A 19474-nucleotide genomic window follows, 5' to 3' on the forward strand; every position below is an offset into this window, starting at 1 on the left:
ATGTTCGTGACAAAATTTAAAAAGTATGGAAATTCAGACAAATATGTATAAATTGGGTGAATTTAGAGTGTCCAATTAATGTTGCATGTTTTGGGAATATGGGAGGAAACTGGAGTGCCAGGAAAGAAAAACCTACACGTGCACGAGAAGAACATGCAAACTCCACAAAGGCAAGGCAGGGATCAAACCCTGGTCGTCAGACAGCACACAGCTGTGTATTACATGCCAACATTTGAACAATAGAGGATCCTACAAGTAGCAATTCACTGGCAAACGGTTCAGCATGTACCCTGCCTCCTGCCTGACAATCGCTGAGAGAGGCTCCAGCACTCATGCACCCTTTGTGAGGATAACCATCTCAGATAAGAGACACCCAGGCCCTCAATAACCCCAAGTGACCTCAATGCCTACTGTTGGTGCTAATAATAACAACAATAATCATTATAAACAAAAAGTTTAACACTTATCCCGAGGTTGAGGTGGACGGGCCTGAGAGGACCAGAAAACAGAGAGAAAGAAGAAAAGCAAACTTAGAATGCAAGCAGCTGTTTGTCAGAGCTTTTCATCAATGGTTTTGTTTTTCTTATCTTAAAACTAATTGTGTGAAAGTTGTTTTGATTTCAGCTTTATGCACGTACTGAAATCGATGGCCGTGGACCAATGGTTTCGTCCGCTGTCACCACGGGAAAACCAAGAACCTCAGGGGAAGGAGTGACAAAGAGTGATGTGGTTTCACAGTGATTGCCGGAGATGGAGAGCAGGAAGTTTTATGCAGATGGGAGTGGCTGAGGGCACTCACCCACCCGTGTGGTCTGTTGGTCTAGAGGTATGATTCTCACTTAGGGTGCAAGAGGTCCCATGTTTGACTCCCGGACGTGTGTGCGAAGCCGTTTGTAGTCATTCACTATGCTGTAAAATTTTACCTTGCTGTCTTTCTCAAGGTGCCCTGTGAAGCAAGTCAGAGTTCATTCTTGTTTAGGGTGGCAGCCAAAAGATCATTGAGTTATGTGGTTATGTCCTTCATTGTTGTTGATGAGTTATGAAGTCATTTGCTCCTCTGTGTTGGTTGTTGTTCTTGGGGAACACTTGTCAAGGAGAGGAGCACTGAAAGAGGTCCAAGGGTTGAAATTCCCAACAAGCTCTCTTTGGAAATGTCAACAGCCAGGAATCCTTTGCCGTCGTCACACAGTGGTCAGTATGACAAGTGATCATCTTTTTCATTTCTGTGGACCTTGTTCTTTCGGTATGCTTCTCGATTACCTGTGACCTTGAGAAGTCCAGTTTTCAAGTCCCAGAAAACCCCTTTTTCCCAAATTTCCATTCGCTGACAAGGGTTCTGTCAGCTTCACCTTTTTGCAGTGAGAAACACTCACAATCTCCGATGTCCTTCCACACGTCAGCGATGGCTTCACAGCACCGTGTCACTGCACTCATTTACAGCAACAGAGATTCTATTGAAGATAATATTCCCACCTTATTTTTAAAAGATTAGAACAACGAGTCAACTAACTCTCTTTTATGTGTGATGTGATGAACCCGGAAATGATGGTGGTGGCCTTCGCTGTTCAACTATATTGTGTGAAAAGTGACTGCTCTGCGGCCAATTGGGATTTGAGTTCGTTCACTTTCCTCATTCTCAGCTTGCTTTTTGGCGGAATGTCAGTGTCGTATTTTCCATAAACAATTCGAAGATGCCGTTCCACAATTCACTTCACTGACAGGTGAGGCAAACGCACTTCAACAATGACATCATGAAAGAAACGTCCGCCTCACATTCCGTATGAAAGTGATCCGCTTTTGCATTCTTTACGGCAGCATCCATACTCATGTTTGAGAAGATTTCTTAAGCGAGGGCTGAAAATAGGGTGGGACTCGGTGACATCGTGTTTTCTTGTGCTGTCGTTGTTTGCACATGCGCGGTGAACTAAAGTTAAAAAAAAAACATACAGCTGATGTTTTTTTTTTTTTTTTCTCAGCACACCGTCACGATCGACCACAACTGCCTTGTGACTGACTGGAAAGTATCAACCTTTTTGACACATAGTATGTCATGTGACAATTGTCAAAGAAAACCTCTAATAGGGGCTTGTCCGGGATTTGAACCCAGGACCTCTCACACCCTAAGCAAGAATCATACCCCTAGACCAACGAGCCACAAAAGTTACTACTTGACACTCATTTTCGAAGGATTCTACAGGAGGAGGCAACCCACATTTCTTGATCTTTTTTAGCGCCGCTCTCGTGGCTTGATCGAGCTTTTTCAAAAATGGATGAAATTGGAAAAAAATGAGGGAGGAAAATAAATTTTTGGTTTGAATATGGTTTCGGTGAAAGGTGAAATATTAAACAAAATTATGATACTTCATTCCCTACCTGACGGTGGCGGTTGAGGTCTGCAGGATGGGACTTGAGATGTGAGGTGGGCGTCCTAAGAGGTGAGGTGAGCACCCAGAATCTCTCAAGTGCAAGAGGACCAAGAAAGAGAGAAAACTCGGCATGTGGGCAGATGTTTGCCAAGGCTTTTCATCAATTATTTTTTTTAATCTTAACACTAATTGCCTGTTTTTGGTGATTTCAACTTTTTACATCGACCCAAATTAATGGGCCTGGACCAATGGTTTAGCTGGACTGCCACCATGGGGAAACCAACAGTAGGTTCAAGACCCCACCCAAACTCACTGCTGTTGTGTCCATGAGCCAGACCACATCCCCTGCTGCTCCCCTGTTGCTCCAGTGTATTCCACTAACAAGTGTGTGTGTTTACTGTGATGAGTAAAATGCAGACAAGAAATGTTGTGTCCATGCTTGCTGGTTCATGAAAATAAAGATGAGTCTTCTATTTCCTCATTAAGACCTGATGACTTCTTCCTCCTGGATGTGTTGGTGATGACTCTCTTTTCTCCATCCATTCATCCATCCATTTTCTTTGCTGCTTATCCTCATGAGGGTCACGGGGAGTGCTGGAGCCGATTCCAGCCCTCAACGGGCAGGAGGCAGGGTACACCCCGAACTGGTTGCCAGCCAATCACAGGGGATATTGAGAAAAACAGCCACGCTCACAATCACACCAAGGGGCAATTTAGAGTGTCCAATTAATGTTGCATGTTTTTTGGGATGTGAGAAGAAAAGCCACACAAGCATGGGGAGAACATGCAAACTCCACACAGGGAGCTTCGGGATTGAACCCGTGACCTCAGAACTGTGAGGCCAGCACTTTCCACCTGACCTACTGTACCACCCATGCCAGTTCTAGAAACATCAATATTTGAATCAGAGTTAGCACAGACCTGGGTAAATATTTTCACATGAAAACTGTAACTTTTGTGTGGCTGTGTGTGTCTGTCTGTCTGTGTTTGTGTGTGCATGTGTGTGTGTGTGTGGTGTGTGGTGTGTGTGTGTGTGTGTGTGTGTATGTGTGTGTGAGCCACACCCCCCCTGTCGTGTATGGGTCCATATTTGAATAACTTTTTTTTCAAGAAGTTTTCTGGAAATTAAAAGAATACACGTTGCTTGACTTTCCAAATGGGTTTGTTCAAGTTGGGATGATATCATAGATTGCTGTCATGTATCATTGCACCACATGAACAACAGCTCGTACCCAAAAATTATGTCAATCACTGATTTAATATGTGTAAAATCACATTGGACGTGTGTAGAACTGGAGTTGTTGTATATGCTTGATACGCGTGAAGTCCTTGTTTGGTTTGTTTTTCGCAAAGAAGAGCCCCACGATAATCAAAGGATAACATTTCCTCCACATCAGGGAATCGAACCTCGGTCTTCCGTGTGACAGGCGGAGATACTGTCCACTATACTAACGAGGAGACTCTTGTACCAGTTTTCCGGGAACAGATGGTCTCCGGCTGAGTTTTTTTTTTTGTTTGTTTTTGTCGTCAAGGAGCTGTTGTACGAGGCGCTTGTCACATTTGATGTTGAGTCGAGTGCCACCATAATAAAATATTGTTTGAAAATATTGTGTGCGCATCACTCTTTCCAAAGTTGTGGTAATCAGAAAAATGAATGTGGTAGTAGAAAACTCACTTGATTTCAGGTCTCACACATATATTAATTAATCACTTGGAAATATACTTTTCAATTTTATGTTTCTGAATTGGTTGTTACATTTTTATTTCTAGAAGTGGTGCATTTGGAGTCATCATTTGCTGTAAGCTATAATAATCAAAATTATATATGTATCAAAAAAATGATGCATCTCGATGAGTTTCACTTTTTGAATTGAAATGAAACTTTTGACATCATGATAATTGATTGAGATGGACCATAATCGAAGCTTGCTTGAATGTGTTTGTCAGCTTTGGAAAATGGCATCAACCTTCGTTAATGTCCTGAATAGGAGAGACTTAAGTGAACTGAGTTATTTTTTCCTGAACTTGTGTACTAAAGAACTTAAGACTGATTCATTTGGTTGTGATCCGCCAAGGCGTGATGTACTCATCCTAGCACGAGGATGATGAGTGATTCGTTTGCCAGAGGAACGCCATACTCCGCAGTGAGCGTACTCATGAGAGCAATTGCTAAATCCTGACTGAATGCTGGTGAGATGTCACGATATTCTTGTGGAACTTGTGAGAGGTCCACTGGGTCGACAGCAGGTGGAGCGTCTTTGGAGGCTCTAACAGCAGAAAACCAGGCAGTGGCAGCGCCAGCGAGGACTCCATCTAGTGATAGTTCAATGAGTCCAGTCTGTTTTGGTCTTGTAATTTGAAACCAGGGATTACCAAGAACCACAGACTTCTCAGAGGAAGGGTTGACAAAGGGGGATCTGGTTTCAGGGTGAGTGCCGGAGATGAGGAGTGTGATAGGCACTGTTTGGAGGATGGCAGGTGACCCAACCATGCAGGGCTGCGAAACTTTACGGGGATGGTGACTGATGTGGCTCGTTGCTCTGGAGGTATGAGTCTCACTTTGGGTGTAAGAGGTCCCAAGTTCAACTCCTGGAGGAGCACAGCTATTCCATCTGTGGTGCCACACTCTCCAGTAAGCTTATGAGTGGTTCAAGGTGGCCCTTGCAGCAAGGAAAGGTGTCAATGAACATTCCTGTGTTGGTTGAAGGCAAATGATTCCTGTTTTGGGTGCCAGCCAAATGATCAATGAGATATGTGATTATCTCCTTCATTTAAAACACCCTTGATGCCCTTGTGACAAGGAATGAAGTCATGTGCTGTTCTTTGTACTTTGGTTATCCTTCTCAAGGAGAGCAGGACTCAATGGCGTCCCGAGAATGAAATAGGATAAGATCTCGAGAAATTTCAACAGCCAGTATGACAAGTGATCATGTTTTTCATTTCTGTGCGCCTTGTTCTTGCAGTATGCTTCTTCATTAATTGTGGCTGTGAAAAGTGCAGTTTTCAAGTTCTAGGAAAAATTTAGGGGTTACGATGTCGCAGTTCGAGGTGCATGTGAGACCCTGAAGAAACAAAAATGAAGAACAAATTATCCTCAGAGCACTTTGTTAGGTTTATCACCTAACTTGCTGGAATAATTGCACAAGTAACGGACAAGTCTTTCTTCTTTCTTCTGATCAGGAGGACATGAGAGACAGGCCAGTTACAGACTCCAAACACGTTCTGAACCAGCCTCTCACATACTCTTTTTTTAATTAGAAAACGCACAAGGTCAAAAGGAGGGGTGAGCAAATGAAATGAACAAAGGTACAGTTTTTGGTGATGATGTGGCAGATTCTTTGGTTATGATGGAGTTGTCCTTGGCCACTTCAAGGAAGATACTGTTGCATCTGTGTGTAGGAGCTGGCTTTGTTGCAAGTCCATAATAAATATATTTACGATAACTCGAACACACTTGTATTTTGTTCATATCGTAACACAAGCACATTTGCACCATTTCCTGGTCCTCTTGCACTCAAGAGAGTCTGGCTGCAGATCTCACCTCTAAGCCCCCCCCACCTCGTATCTCAAATCCCATCCTGCAGACTACAAGCGCCACCGTCAAGTAGGGAACAAAGTGGAATAATTTGAAAATTCCGTTTCAGTGTTTCAGGAATTTAGTAGAATATTTTTAAAATAATCTTTCATTTCCAATTCAGCATTAAATCCATTTGTTTACAGCACTGGACACTTCATTCACAATTTTCATCTACAACCCTCAACGAGAGGGCAGCTATCCAATATCTCTGGCGGAACCCTACAGCCATCGGATCAGCCAGCCACGAGTTACTGGTTTTGTCCCCTCGAAATTTGGCAACCCCCACACCTTGTACCTGCAATGAAGCCCAAACTACGTTTTCGACCCTTTGCCAGTCTGGACATACCAGCGGCCCACCCGAGTCTTCCTGGAGAGTGCTCCCCACGCCCCTTCCAGGGACACTCTCCGAATTCCCGCCTGTGTTCACCCACAACTTTGCCCAGTCTGATTGTGTTACTGGCTTGGATGTCAGGACGCGGGTCCAGTAGTCGGTGGAGCTGATCATTTTTGCGATTCTTCTGATTTGAATCGCTGGAATCAGTCTGCCGAGCTTCAGGAGGCCCAAGTCGCCGTCGCGGCATCGTGAATACAGCAACCCATTGCACGTGGACGGTGGCAAATGGAGCCACTGCTTCACTGCCCGGCGGACGATCCCATCAATCCGAAACCGACACTCCACCTAGATCTGCCTGATAAATAACCCTCGGGAGGGTGAATGAGTTTAAAACCCTCAGCTTCTGTGAGGGCTTAAGAGGTGCCTCGGCAATATTCTGGATCCACCTCTGGATCAGTGGTGTTAAGTCAGGTGTTATAACGCCATGCACGGGTCCTACTTGCACTCCTAGGTAACTGACCGATTCACCCGGAGGAATCATGTGTATAGGCGTTCCACCGATCCTCCAGGCTTCACAGTCATTCACCACTCCTCGCTCCATATAGAACCCGTGGCACTTCCTGGGTTGAACCTTCAACCCCGTTAAGTTGCAGAAGTGGTCCAGCATCGCCAGACTCCTCCCCATCCCCTCCTTCGAACCACTCACCAGCACAAGATCATCACCGAAGGCTAGTGTAGCGATAGACATATCGCCCCATTATAGCCCAGATCTGGCCTGTTCGAGCCCATGGATAAGGGGATCCATGGCCAAGTTGAAAAGCAGTGGGGACATTGGGTCACCTTGCTTCACTCCAACTTGTAGACGTATTGCCTGTGTTTGGCTGTCAACACAAGATATCCTGGTCACGCAGTCCACATATGAGTTACGGATTAACTCAACATGTTCATCGACACCGCGTTCTCTCAGAGAACACAGGATATGCTCGTGAGATATGGAATCAAAAGCCTTCGCAAAATCAACAAACAGAACTGCCAGCGGAGTCCCCTCAGACCTTGAGTTCCTGATGATCTCGGACAAGATCACCAGGTTATCCGCAAACCCACTCGAGTAAGCAAGGAAACCGCGTTGTCCGGGGTTCAGAGGACAGGCTCGCGATAGCCTCATCGTCATACACCTCGCAAACAGCCTCAGAACCACCTATCGTCACGGGACGCCACCCAGTTGGTTCCCGCAATTCATCCAGATCGTTGGACTTCGGCAACAGCCACATCCGGCACTCCTTGAAAGCCCGGGGAATGACTCCACGGACCAACCATGTCGTGAACAGCCGTGCCAATTGCTCACCCTGGGGGTCCCAGTGCAACAATGCCCTTTTGCTGATCCTGTCTGCTCCCGGGGCCGTGCAGTTCTTCAATCTAGCCAGGTTTTCCATCACCCCCTTTGCCAGAAACAGAACATGGAACTCGCAGTTGTTGGTGGGAGCTTTCGTTCCAAACTCCCCAGCCCCCAGAATTGCTCCCCTGCCTCCCATCTCTGCCGGAAGTAGGATCAGCTCTTGCACCTCCCCCACACTCCAGAGCTTCGTTCCTTTGACCCCCTCGACCTTCTCTACCTTCATTGCCTTCCACTCCGCCACGTGGACATGCCGCTTATGTTGGGAGACACCAACCTCGGAAGCAAATACTCATCCACAGAGCTTACAATTGAACTCCCACCTCTGCTAACCTCCACCGTGGCCCCCTTGCACTTAGGCTGAAGCAAAACATAACCAGTTGTTTAATAAGTGCCAAAAAAGCACATAATTCTATAGTAAATGCAGAAACCTGGGCTTGAACCAAGGACCTTTCGATCTTCAGTCTAATGCTCTCCCAACTGAGCTATTTCAGCTCCATGAGGGTACAAACTGTTGCCTGTCAAAGAACCAAAACATGCCGCAAAACAACACCACATGTTTCATCAGAGCCAAAAAAGCACATAATTCTGTAGTAAATCCTGAAAGCAGGGATTGAACCAGGGATCTTTAGCTCTTCAGTCTAACGCTCTCCCAACTGAGCTATTTCAACTCATGAGGGCAGGAACTGTTGCCTGGTTGCAACCCTGTCGAATAACCAAAACATGCCACAAAACATAACCAGATGTTTAATAAGAGCCAAAAAAGCACATAATTCTTTACGAAATGCTGAAACCAGGGACCTTTAGATCTTCAGTCTAACGCTTTCCCAACTGAGCTATTTCAGCTCCATGAGGGGAGCAACTGTTGCCTGGTTGCAACTCTGTCAAAGAACCAAAACATGCCAAAAAACATAACCATATGTTTCAAAAGAGCCAAAAAAGCAGATAATTATGTACTAAATGCTGAAACCAGGGACTGAACCAGGGACCATTAGATCTTCAGTCTAACGCTCTCCCAAATGAGCTATTTCAGCTCCATGAAGGTAGGAAATGTTGCCTGGTTGCAACCTTGTCGAATAACCAAAACATGCCACAAAACATAACGAGATGTTTCATATGAGCCAAAAAAAGCACATAATTCTGTACTAAATGCTGAAACCAGGGATTGAACCATGGACCTCAAGATCTCCAGTCTAACGCTCTCCCAACTGAGATATTTCGGCTCCATGAGGGAAGAAACTGTTGCCTGGTTGCAACTCTGTCAAAAAACAAAACATGCCGCAAAACATAACCAGATGTTTCATAAGAGCCAAAAAAAGCACATAATTCTGAACTAAATGCTGAAACCAGGGACCTTTAGATCTTCAGTCTAACGCTCTCCCAACTGACATTTCAGCTCCATGAGGGTTGGAACTGTTGCCTGGTTGCAACTCTGTCAAAAACCAAAACATACCGCAAAACATAACCAGATGTTTCATAAGTGCAAAAAAAAACACATAATTCTGTACTAAATGCAGAAACCAGGGATTGAACCAGGGACCTTTAGATCTTGAGTCTAACGCTCTCCCAACTGAGATATTTCAGCTCCATGAGTGGAGCAACTGTTGCCTGGTTGCAATTCTGTCAAAAACCAAAACATGCCGCAAAACAAAACCAGTTGTTTAATAAGTGCAAAAAAAAACCCACATAATTCTGTACTAAATGCTGAAACCAGGGATTGAACCAGGGACGTTTAGATCTTCAGTCTAACGTTCCCCCAACTGAGATATTTCAGCTCCATGAGGGAGAACTGTTGCCTGGTATCAACTCTGTCAAAGACCTAAACATGCCGCAAAACATAACCATATGTTTCAAAAGAGCCAAAAAAAAGCACATAATTCTGAACTAAATGCTGAAACCAGGGATTGAACCAGGGACCTTTCACAAGTCTAAAAAAAACACCAGGAAACAAGTTCAGTACAGAGTCTCCTCGTTAGTATAGTGGACAGTATCTCTGCCTGTCACGCGGAAGACCGGGGTTCGATTCCCCGACGGGGAGTTGCACAATATCACCTTTTGCTTTTCGTGGGGCTCTTCTTTTTGGAAAGCAGGCCAAGCAGCCTTGTTTCCAAGTAGGAACCTCAAACGGATCAGGCGAATATCACAACTCCAGTTCTCCACAACTGAAACTGTTGCTCATGTACCGTCAATCAGCAGGACCAGCAACTCGCCTCACTCGGTTGAATTACATTTAACTGTAGTGACCTGAAAGAGTCAAACATAACAAATCTTGAAACATTTTAACCTTCCAGAAAACACAAAATGAACAAGAAAGTATTTAAAATTACAAAAATATATTAACAAAACATGAATATGGATAATAATTTGGCAACCCATTAGAGTATGAACTCAAATTTTTAACATGGATTTTTTTTAACATTGAAATCCAACACGAAAAAAACATCTTAAAATTTTCTGTGCAATAAATATTCACCCTAAAAAATATCTGTTTGAAAAAATTCACCGTAACACGAAGAGCTCTAATTTCTGGACAATGTGAAAATAAATTCCATTCAAGTTCAGTTTTAATAACTTAAATATTTCTCAAGGTAACCATTCAAGGTATATCCGATCATCCATTTTCTGAGCTGCTTATCCTCACAAGGGTTGTGGGAATATTGCTGGAGCGAATTCTAGCAATCTTCAGGGAGGAGGCAGCGTACACTCTGAACTGGTTGCCAGCCAATCACAGGGCGCATAGAAGCAAACAACCACTCACAAACACGTGCAGGGGCAATTTAGTGTTTTTCGGACATGGGAGGAAACGGCACAATTTGGAGAAAGCCAACGTAGGCACGGGGAGAACATGATCACTTGACACAGCTGGTACTGGGATTTGAACTCGCTCCCCTCGGAACTGTCAAGGCCAACGCTCGACAAGTGCACCACCGTTCTTCCGTTATTTGGTCCATATTATCTCAAATATTGTGGTGATTGTTGTAATACTTTCAGAGGTTGAAGTTGTCAAGAGTCCAGAGAAAATTTTGGTGATGATTGTTGACAGTTTTTTGTTTCATGCATGAGGCCTGCAAGATGTGGCACTCGGCCACCATGTTCATATGATTTTAATGATGACACCCAAATAAATAGATTATTCCACATATTAAATAAGTAATTGACATAATTTTTGGGTAATCGATGTTGTTCATGTGGTGCAATGATATATGTCAGCAATGTATGATAAAATACCAAATTAAACAAAACCGTGTTTGGTAACTCAAGTAAGCTGTTTTCTTTTTTTAATTTCAAGAAAAAATATTGAGCAAAACAAAAATCCAAGCAAAAAAAGTTTTTTAAATATGAACCATGAAGACCTATACTTTCAACATTATGGATTTTGTCCAATGTTTTAGTGATAGCATCATCAAATGAGCAAATAATTGATTGAAATGAGACTGGAATTTGGGGTAGTAGACTGCCAAGTGTATTTGTGCTCTTTAACAAATCCATCCATTCATTCATTCATTTTCTTCACCACTTATCCTCACAAGGGTCGCGGGGAGTGCTGTAGCCTATTACAGCTGTCAACAGGCAGGAGGCGGGGTACACCCTGAACTGGTTGCCAGCCAATTGCAGGGCACATTGAGACAGACAACAGACACACTCACAATCACACTGAGGAGCATTTTAGAGTGTCCAATTAATATTACATGTTTTTGGAATATGGGAGGAAACCGGAGTCCCCGGAGAAAATCCACGCAGGCAGGGAGAGTACATGCAAACTACACACAGGCGGGTCCGGGATTGAACCCGGGACCTCAGAACTGTGAGGCCAATGTTTTACCAACTGATCCACCGTGCCACCAATCTTAATAAATAACAAATAAATAAACAATAAATAAAGTATGACTCAATTTGCTTGTACAGTAAATCAAATCCATTTTCCCCATTAAAAGAAATGAATGTCTTTCAACCTTTGGGAACCTTCCATTAAAAAAATGCTCTCAACTTCAAGCAAATGTGCCCCGAGTCAAATGACCAAAGTGAAAAACTGCAAAGCTGAGGGACTGGAGGATCACGAGCAGCTCCAATATCAGACAGTGATGACATGATGTCACACTCTCCTCTCTGATGACGACATGATAAAAAGTCCAGACATGATATCACATGTAACACTGACGTAAACGATGGAAATTTTCTCTTTGAGGAAAAAAGCAAATGAAATGAGAAGGCTCACTGAAGAGAAACCTTTTCCCTGCTCATTTTTGGTCTGATTCTCTCCTCCATATAGTTCTGATAAACACAACACGGGGTGTGTGGCCCACACACACTCACATACAGTGTAGAGTTGCATCACATATTGTTTTCTAGTATCTGTTTGTGCATCATCATGTGTTGTGGATTGTTTTTTTTTTTTTTTAATAAGGCTGGATTGTCAGATTGTCCCTATCATCTTGCCTAGATCGTAATCTTAATAGTGGCGTGTATTGTTCTAGATTGTATTGTTTTATCAGATTGTCTTGTAAAGTTTTTATTGTCTTGCATATTCTTGTTGGTGTGTTTTCTTCTCATGTTTGATTGTCTGGTAGCGTCGCTGAATTGTGTTGTATCGCCTTGATGCTGCTGTATTTATATTTATATTTGCTGCATTTTATCATGCAAAACATATAGTAGCAGTAATGCTAAAATGTATTTGTTGATACTGCATCGTAACAGGCAAATATTCTCCCAGAACACACCACTGACCTGGACTGATCCCAAACCAAAGTCTTATGATTGCGTTGTTGGCAGGTTTCAAAACTACACAGGGAGACCCCAATGGATTTCAAGCCCATCACCCTGACCACTCATCCACAACAAGCTCATCTGTTGCTGCTTTTTTTCATTTTCTGACTTCTGCACATTTGCAAACATGCGTGACAAACTTATGGGGAACTCACATGGTGAATAAAACGGCTTACAGTTCAAAACCAGCAACTCTGAAAGCAGGCTGCAGTGTGTGCTGAGCTGTGTAACGTTCATGCGCCATTTCTCGTTGATATACAAGCGTATTCCATTGCCTTTCGTTTTCCGTGTTAGCTGAGCGACACGGCCCGCACAATGGAGGTTGAATGCAGGGAGCGTGATGGTGGCCTCAGACACTCTTCCACAAAGCCAAATCTCCATGAAGCACAGAGATGCACAACCTCCAAGTTTTGTTCAGAAATCAAGGTTTTGCTCATCACATGGGCAAAAAAACCTCCCCTCAAAAATGGGAGAAAATTGCCCACTCCTGACTTGTAAGACAAATACTGTGCAAGCTTTGTTGACACTAATTCACCAGTCGGGCATGTCAGTAACTTGTAATGGTTGCAAACAATATACCCTAATTTTGAGATTACACCTCTACTGAAGCTCTGTGTCACCGACTCTGTGGCGCAACGGAAGCGTGTCTGACTCCAGATCAGAAGGTTGTGTGTTCAAATCACATCAGGGTCATTTCTTTGGCAATCTGATGGACATCAAAGGTTCAGCTTTAAATTCACATCCCATTCCACTGGAAAAGACATATCATGGGTTTGGAGCTGACTCCTCGAGCATTTGTATGACTTCAGCTTTTGTCAGGAATGTTTCATTTGTCACTGAGGTGTAAACTTGAAGTTATTGGGTAAAAATCCAAATGTCCACTTCTTCTAAGTTTGTCATCATTCATAATTTCTCCATTGATGTTTGTATTCATGAAACAGTTCTCAATCATTCACATTTCACAACTGGAACGAATGATGAATATTGAATTCTCTACAGAACTAAGAGGTAGCAGGAAGACATGGGGGTATAGCTCAGTGGTAGAGCATTTGACTGCAGATCAAGCGGTCTCCAGTTCAACTCTGGATGCCCCCTTCATGCTGTTTTGTTCAGAGACTGGCTGAATTGAGGGTTTTGATCATCTCATGAGTAAAAAAAAAGCCTCCCCTCAAAGATGGGAGAAAATTGCCCACTCCTGACTTGAAAGACAAATACAGTGCAAGCTTTTTTGACACTGATGAACTGGTCAGGCAAGTCAAAGACTTGGTTGCCAATTATATACCCTCCTATTGAGGTCATGTAATGGTGTGATGCTGTTGTGCTATAATAGGAACAGGATGTAGACTTTTATTTTGATTTCACTTTTATTTTGAAATCCAGCACTTTCTCTGTCATTGATACTTTTTCGTTCTTTTCAACGTTATTGTGTGTTTAAAAATGTTCATGGTCGGGGGGAAAATGCCGTTGAATTGTTGGTGGAAGATCTGAGAAACACAGGAAGTAGGCCGCATGCTTTATTTTGAAGCCACATTTATCATGTGGCGGGACGAAATATTTCCTCTTGTTTGTGAGATTCCTGGTGGAAGGTACACATTTTGTTCTCCTCATGTTTTCATTGTTTTGTAGTAGAAGGTGAAGATCAGTTAGTTTAAAATGTTTGCAAAGCGGGTTTAGTCACAGAGGCACGGTGTTGAATGTGTTTCATGAATTTCAAACATAAACTCGCTAATTGGAGAAGAGGAGACGTCGAGGTCCGTGTGCATCATGAGTAGGTGACCAAGTGCTTTGTGCAGTGTGAATGAGTGTCAGCAGAAGCCGCGTGGTGACCGTGTTCTTGATGTTGCAGAGTTTTGACAGTAATTGTGAAGAGAAATCTATGAACATCCGTGAACGTCTCCTTTATAATACAGCTATGTGAGTTGATGGAAGTTTTTTTTAATATTCTTTTCATCTGTTGCAATGTGATGTATTTGCTCTTGTTTGTGAGATTCCTGAGTGGAAGAGTTTTGAGAGTAATTGTTTCCTGTTATAAGCTCCCCAGAAAAATAATAAATAAATTGAGAACCCCCTCTCCCAGAGCCCCCCAGAGTACACCTCTATGAAACTTTCTTTATAAAAGATAATCTAATGTAATCCTGATAAAACATTAAGGAAACTAAAAAAGAAAGAAATGTTGCTCAATTTACAATAAATAATCCATGAATTGTTTGGTATTCATTTTCACAAGGGCGGTGCTAAAAAGCTGCATGTGACACGAGAGCCACGGGTCGTCCAATCCTGGTCGAGTGGCGTGATTAAAAAAAAAATGTCAAGAGGTACATCTTTTGGCTGGATAGTCGAGGCAGGGGCATGCTTCTTGCTTAGGGAGCGAGGGGTCCCAGGTTCAAAGACCTCAGTATCTTAAAGACATTTGGATTCACACGAGTATGAAATAGATTCCCTTAGGAAAATAAAACATTCACATTGACCACAACTGCCAGAGGGCAAACATGCAGTTGGGGGAAGGTGCGTTTACACAATTAAATAAAAACCAAACAAGAATGAAAGTCACTGATGGTGACACCTGACTTTGGTGTGGGCAGTGTAGGTTTGATTCCTGCTCAGTGATGGTGTCAATTATGTCCCCTGTGACTGACCGGCAACCAGCTCATAGTGTGCACTGTCTTTTGTGTGGTGTGAGCTGGGATGGGCTCCAGCACTCCTGTGACCGTTGTGGGGATAAGTGGCTTAGAAAATGGATGGATCATTCATTCACATAATCGGGAGTCCAAAACGGGAACTGCTTTTATTTTCACACATGCACACTTTTTCACCCCATTCAGAGTGAGAGCATACACAAATCCTAACAAGGACTCGACCGACTATGAAGAATAAACCCACAATGCATTGCACAGTTAACATGCCAGTCGTGTGTCCCTTTCCCGGGCAACGGATGGTCAGGTGAGGTCTGCAGCCAGACTCTCTCAAGTGCAAGAGGACCAGGAAACCGAGAGAAAGGAAAGGAAAAGCAAGCTGAGCGGCCAGGCAGTTTTTTTGCCACTAATATTTTGTTGTTTTTGTGTCTCAACACTAATTCCTCTAGAATGTTGTTTTGATTTCTGTTTTTTGCTTGAGCTTAAATTTCCAAGGAAAGTCAGACCTGAATGAGAATACAAGGATTTTTTTTTTTTTTTTTCAAACATGTCAACATGGTGGTTACCAATGTAGCGGTTATCTCATTTGCCTGGTCCTTCCTTCCTTACTTTCTTCATTCGTTTCTCCAATACTTGTTTGCTTTCTTCCCTTCCTTGTTCCAATGTGTTTTGCTTCTTTCGTTCCTACCTCTTTCCCCATGATTTTATCCTTGTTTTTCTTCCTCAATACATTCTTTGCTTCCTACCTTGTTTCCTCCTTTCCTTCCCTGTTTTTCCTCTCTTCATCATTTCCTGTTCCCTTCCTTCCTCATTTTGTTGTGTGTTCCCTCCTTTTTTTCTTCCTTCCGACAACAGCTCACTTATAATAAAACAACAGAACTACACCTGTTTCCACCCGGTCTCGAACCGGGGACCTTTCGCGTGTTAGGCGAACGTGATAACCACTACACTATGGAAACATATAAAAATCATATGGTTTTTGTTGATGTCGCCATAATTGCCGGTCAAAGCATTGTTCAATGCTTTGTACATTGAGACGAAAACATAAATACATCTTAGAGTGCGACAACCAGAGTGTGTCTGATACCGTTAAACATTTATAAGGTGATAATAAACGTACATGGAAAAATTTGAGACACTTGGCATAGAGGATCCATATCTAATGCTGAAGTCGATGTTTTTGCCAATAAAACAGGTTAATCCACAGAATTGTCAATCTTGATCATCACTTGACCAAACAAGTTTGGCAATTTGTCTGTCACGACCCGGAGAGTAACTTGGCCTGTGCCAATGAAATCACCGCATCCTTACCACGAGACGATCTGACTCGGCATTCCATAAACGGGTCAGTCCTGGATCGTTAACATTCTCACTGCACCCAAGAGCTATTTACAGCCTACTTTCGTGGCAGTTTCCACAAAGCTGTGATCGCGTAGTGGTTAGTTCTCTGCTTTGTTGCCATGCAATCCTTGTTCAATTCCAGGTCACATAAAGCCCCTCAGTCGCCTTTTTCAATGCTGTTATTTGGGCGGTGTGGGACAGGTAAAACTGTATACATGGGTTTGCAGAAGGTGCAGGTTTTGGGTAGGGCTGGTGGTGCAATGGCTCACGTGTCTGACCATGGATCAGAAGATTCTAAATTCAACTTCTGGCTTGCTTGGTGTGTTTTTTGCATGTGCAATCAAAACCAGTTGAAAATGATGTTTTTGGTATGTTTGCCTGAAGTGTTTTCTTTAAAGGTTGGATCAAAAATATTTTTATATTTTTCTTGATACCTCAAGAACTCCTTTATAAACGACATCTGCTATTTTAAAGTAATTATGTAGAGATGCATCAAGTGAATCATGAAATATGATGCAGAAAGAACATTCTGCTATTTGCATCCAGTGCATGACGGTCTTCATCTTTTTCCGGCGCTGTGACATCACACAAACCGAACATCCTGTTCATTAATTGTTATGTGCTATTGTTGATGCTGTTCTTCCTGTCCTTGCCCTTATTTGCTGTCGTATGATTTAACAAGATCACATTAGTTTATCACAGGGGTGTCCAACTCATTTTGTCAGGGGCCACACTACAGTTATGGTTTCCTCAGAGGGCCGTTATGAAACTATAAAAATCTTTAATCGTCTCATCATATTTACACATAAACTTTATGAACTTGTTTTGGAATTAGATAAAGGGTCATGGTTTTTTCAACAATTTTTTTAACATAAAAATGGTTGTAATATCTAAATATCATTGATGATATGACCATTTGAAATTTTAACGAGAATTATGGAATTTGGCAAACCTAATTTGCCTTTGCGGGCCATGCAAAATCATGTGGTGGGCCTGATCTGACGCCCGGGCCTTGAGTTTGACACGTGTGATTTTTGGTGTGGCATTTGGTTTTACAAATGGTTCAGGCAGGGCCAAATGATTATTATTATTTTTTTGGGCAGGCTTTCCAAGTGAAGAAGGAATACCACCGGCAGATAGTGAAAGTCACTCAACAGGGGAAGAAACGTGTTCAGTTATGCGTGCCTTGCAAGCATTCCAAGCTATCTCCATTTATATATCTATATATATACGCATATATATGTATATATAAACACATAGATAGATAGATAGATAGATAGATAGATAGATAGATAGATAGATAGATAGATAGATAGATAGATAGATAGATAGATAGATAGATAGATAGATAGATAGATAGATAGATAGATAGATAGATAGATAGATATTGTGAAGAAAATGAGTATTTGAACACCCTGGTATATTGCAAGTTCTCTCACTTAGAAATCAAATCATCGCATGAACTAAAATTTTCGTCAGAGCACATCCACTGTGAGAGAGATCATCTTATAAGAAATAAACGGAAATCACAATGTATGCTTTTTTAATGATTTATTTTTTGTGATACAGCTGTAAATAAGTATTTGAACACCTGAGAAAAACAATGTTATTATTTGGTATAGTAGCCTTGTTTGCAATTACAGAGGTCAAACATTTTCTGTAGTTGTTCACCAGGTTTGCACACACTGCAGGAGAGATTTTGGCCCACTCCTCCACACAGATCTTCTCTAGATCAGACAGGTTTCTGGGCTGTCACTGAGAAACACAGAGTTTCAGCTCCCTCCAAAGATTTTCTATTGGGTTTAGGTCTGGACACTGGGTCGGCCACGTCAGAACCTTGATATGCTTCTTACGGAGCCATTCCTTGGTTTTCCTGACTGTGTGCTTCGGGTCATTGTCATGTTGAAAAACCCAGCCGTGACCCATCTTCAATGCTCTGAGTGAGGAAAAGAGGTTGCTCCCCAAAATCTCACAATACATGGCTGCGGTCATCCTCTCCTTAAAACAGTGCAGTCGTCCTGGATGATGTGCAGAAAAACACCCCCATGCTTCACAGCAGGGGTGGTGTTCTTATGATGGAACTCATCATTCATCTTTCTCCAAACACTGTGAGTGGAATTATGACCAAAATTTCCATTTTGGTCCCATTTGACCACAAAACGTTCTCCCATGACTCCTTTGTATCATCCAAATGGTCATTGGCAAACTTAAGACGGGCCTTGATGTGCTGGTTTAAGCAGGGGAACCTTCCGTGCCATGCATGATTTCAAACTATGAAGTCTTAGTCTATTACCAACAGTCACCTTAGAAACGGTGGTCCCAGCTCTTTTCAGGTCATTGACCAAGTCCTGTCATGTAGTCCTGGGAAGATTCCTCAACTTTTTAAGGATTACTGAGACCCCACGAGGTGATATCTTGCATTGGGCTGTACTCCAATTAAGATTGGCCGGCATGTTTAGCTTTTTCCATTTTTTGATGATTCTCCAACAGTGGACCTTTTTTCACCAAGCTGCTAGGCAATTTCTCCGCAGGCCTTTCCAGCCGTGTGGGGTTCTACAATTTTGTCTCTGGTGTCTTTGGAGTGCTCTTTGGTCTTGGCCATGTTACAAGTTTGAGTCTTACTGATTGTATGGGGTAGACAGGTGTCTTGATGCAGCTAACGACTTCACACAGGTGCAACTGATTCAGGGTAATACATGGAGTGGAGGTGGACTTTTAAAGGCGGCCTAACAGGTCTTTGAGTGTCAGATTTCTAGCTGATAGACAGGTGTTCAAATACTTATTTGCCTGTATCACACAAAGAAATCATTAAAAAAATCCTACATTGTGATTTCTGGATTTGTCTGATTAGATTATCTCTCTCACAGTGGACATGCACCTACGCTAAAAATTTCAGACCCCTCCATGATTTCTTGGTGGGAGCACTTGCAATATAGCAGGGTGTTCAAATACTTATTTTCTCTGCTATATAAAATATATATATATATAAATATATATATATATATATATATATATATATATATATACATACACACATTGGAATTTTTACATTGGATTTCACTGTTA

The 19474-nt window shown here is 42.5% G+C and overlaps 5 non-coding genes across 5 annotated transcripts; 3 read left to right on the forward strand and 2 right to left on the reverse strand.

Annotated features, from left to right (window-relative positions):
- Positions 1-9182: 9182 nt before the first annotated feature.
- trnal-caa (transfer RNA leucine (anticodon CAA)) lies at positions 9183-9255 on the reverse strand. The gene has a single exon. It is a non-coding gene; the product is annotated as a tRNA-Leu (tRNA).
- A 381-nt stretch (positions 9256-9636) lies between these two features.
- Positions 9637-9708, forward strand: trnad-guc (transfer RNA aspartic acid (anticodon GUC)). The gene has a single exon. It is a non-coding gene; the product is annotated as a tRNA-Asp (tRNA).
- A 3347-nt stretch (positions 9709-13055) lies between these two features.
- Positions 13056-13127, forward strand: trnaw-cca (transfer RNA tryptophan (anticodon CCA)). Its single transcript has one exon. It is a non-coding gene; the product is annotated as a tRNA-Trp (tRNA).
- A 330-nt stretch (positions 13128-13457) lies between these two features.
- trnac-gca (transfer RNA cysteine (anticodon GCA)) lies at positions 13458-13529 on the forward strand. The gene has a single exon. It is a non-coding gene; the product is annotated as a tRNA-Cys (tRNA).
- Positions 13530-15953: 2424 nt separating this feature from the next.
- trnav-aac (transfer RNA valine (anticodon AAC)) lies at positions 15954-16026 on the reverse strand. Its single transcript has one exon. It is a non-coding gene; the product is annotated as a tRNA-Val (tRNA).
- Between the last annotated feature and the right edge of the window lie 3448 nt (positions 16027-19474).

This window comes from Syngnathoides biaculeatus, unplaced genomic scaffold, assembly GCF_019802595.1.
Source record: "Syngnathoides biaculeatus isolate LvHL_M unplaced genomic scaffold, ASM1980259v1 ctg186_pilon_pilon, whole genome shotgun sequence".
NCBI classification, from domain to species: domain Eukaryota; kingdom Metazoa; phylum Chordata; class Actinopteri; order Syngnathiformes; family Syngnathidae; genus Syngnathoides; species Syngnathoides biaculeatus.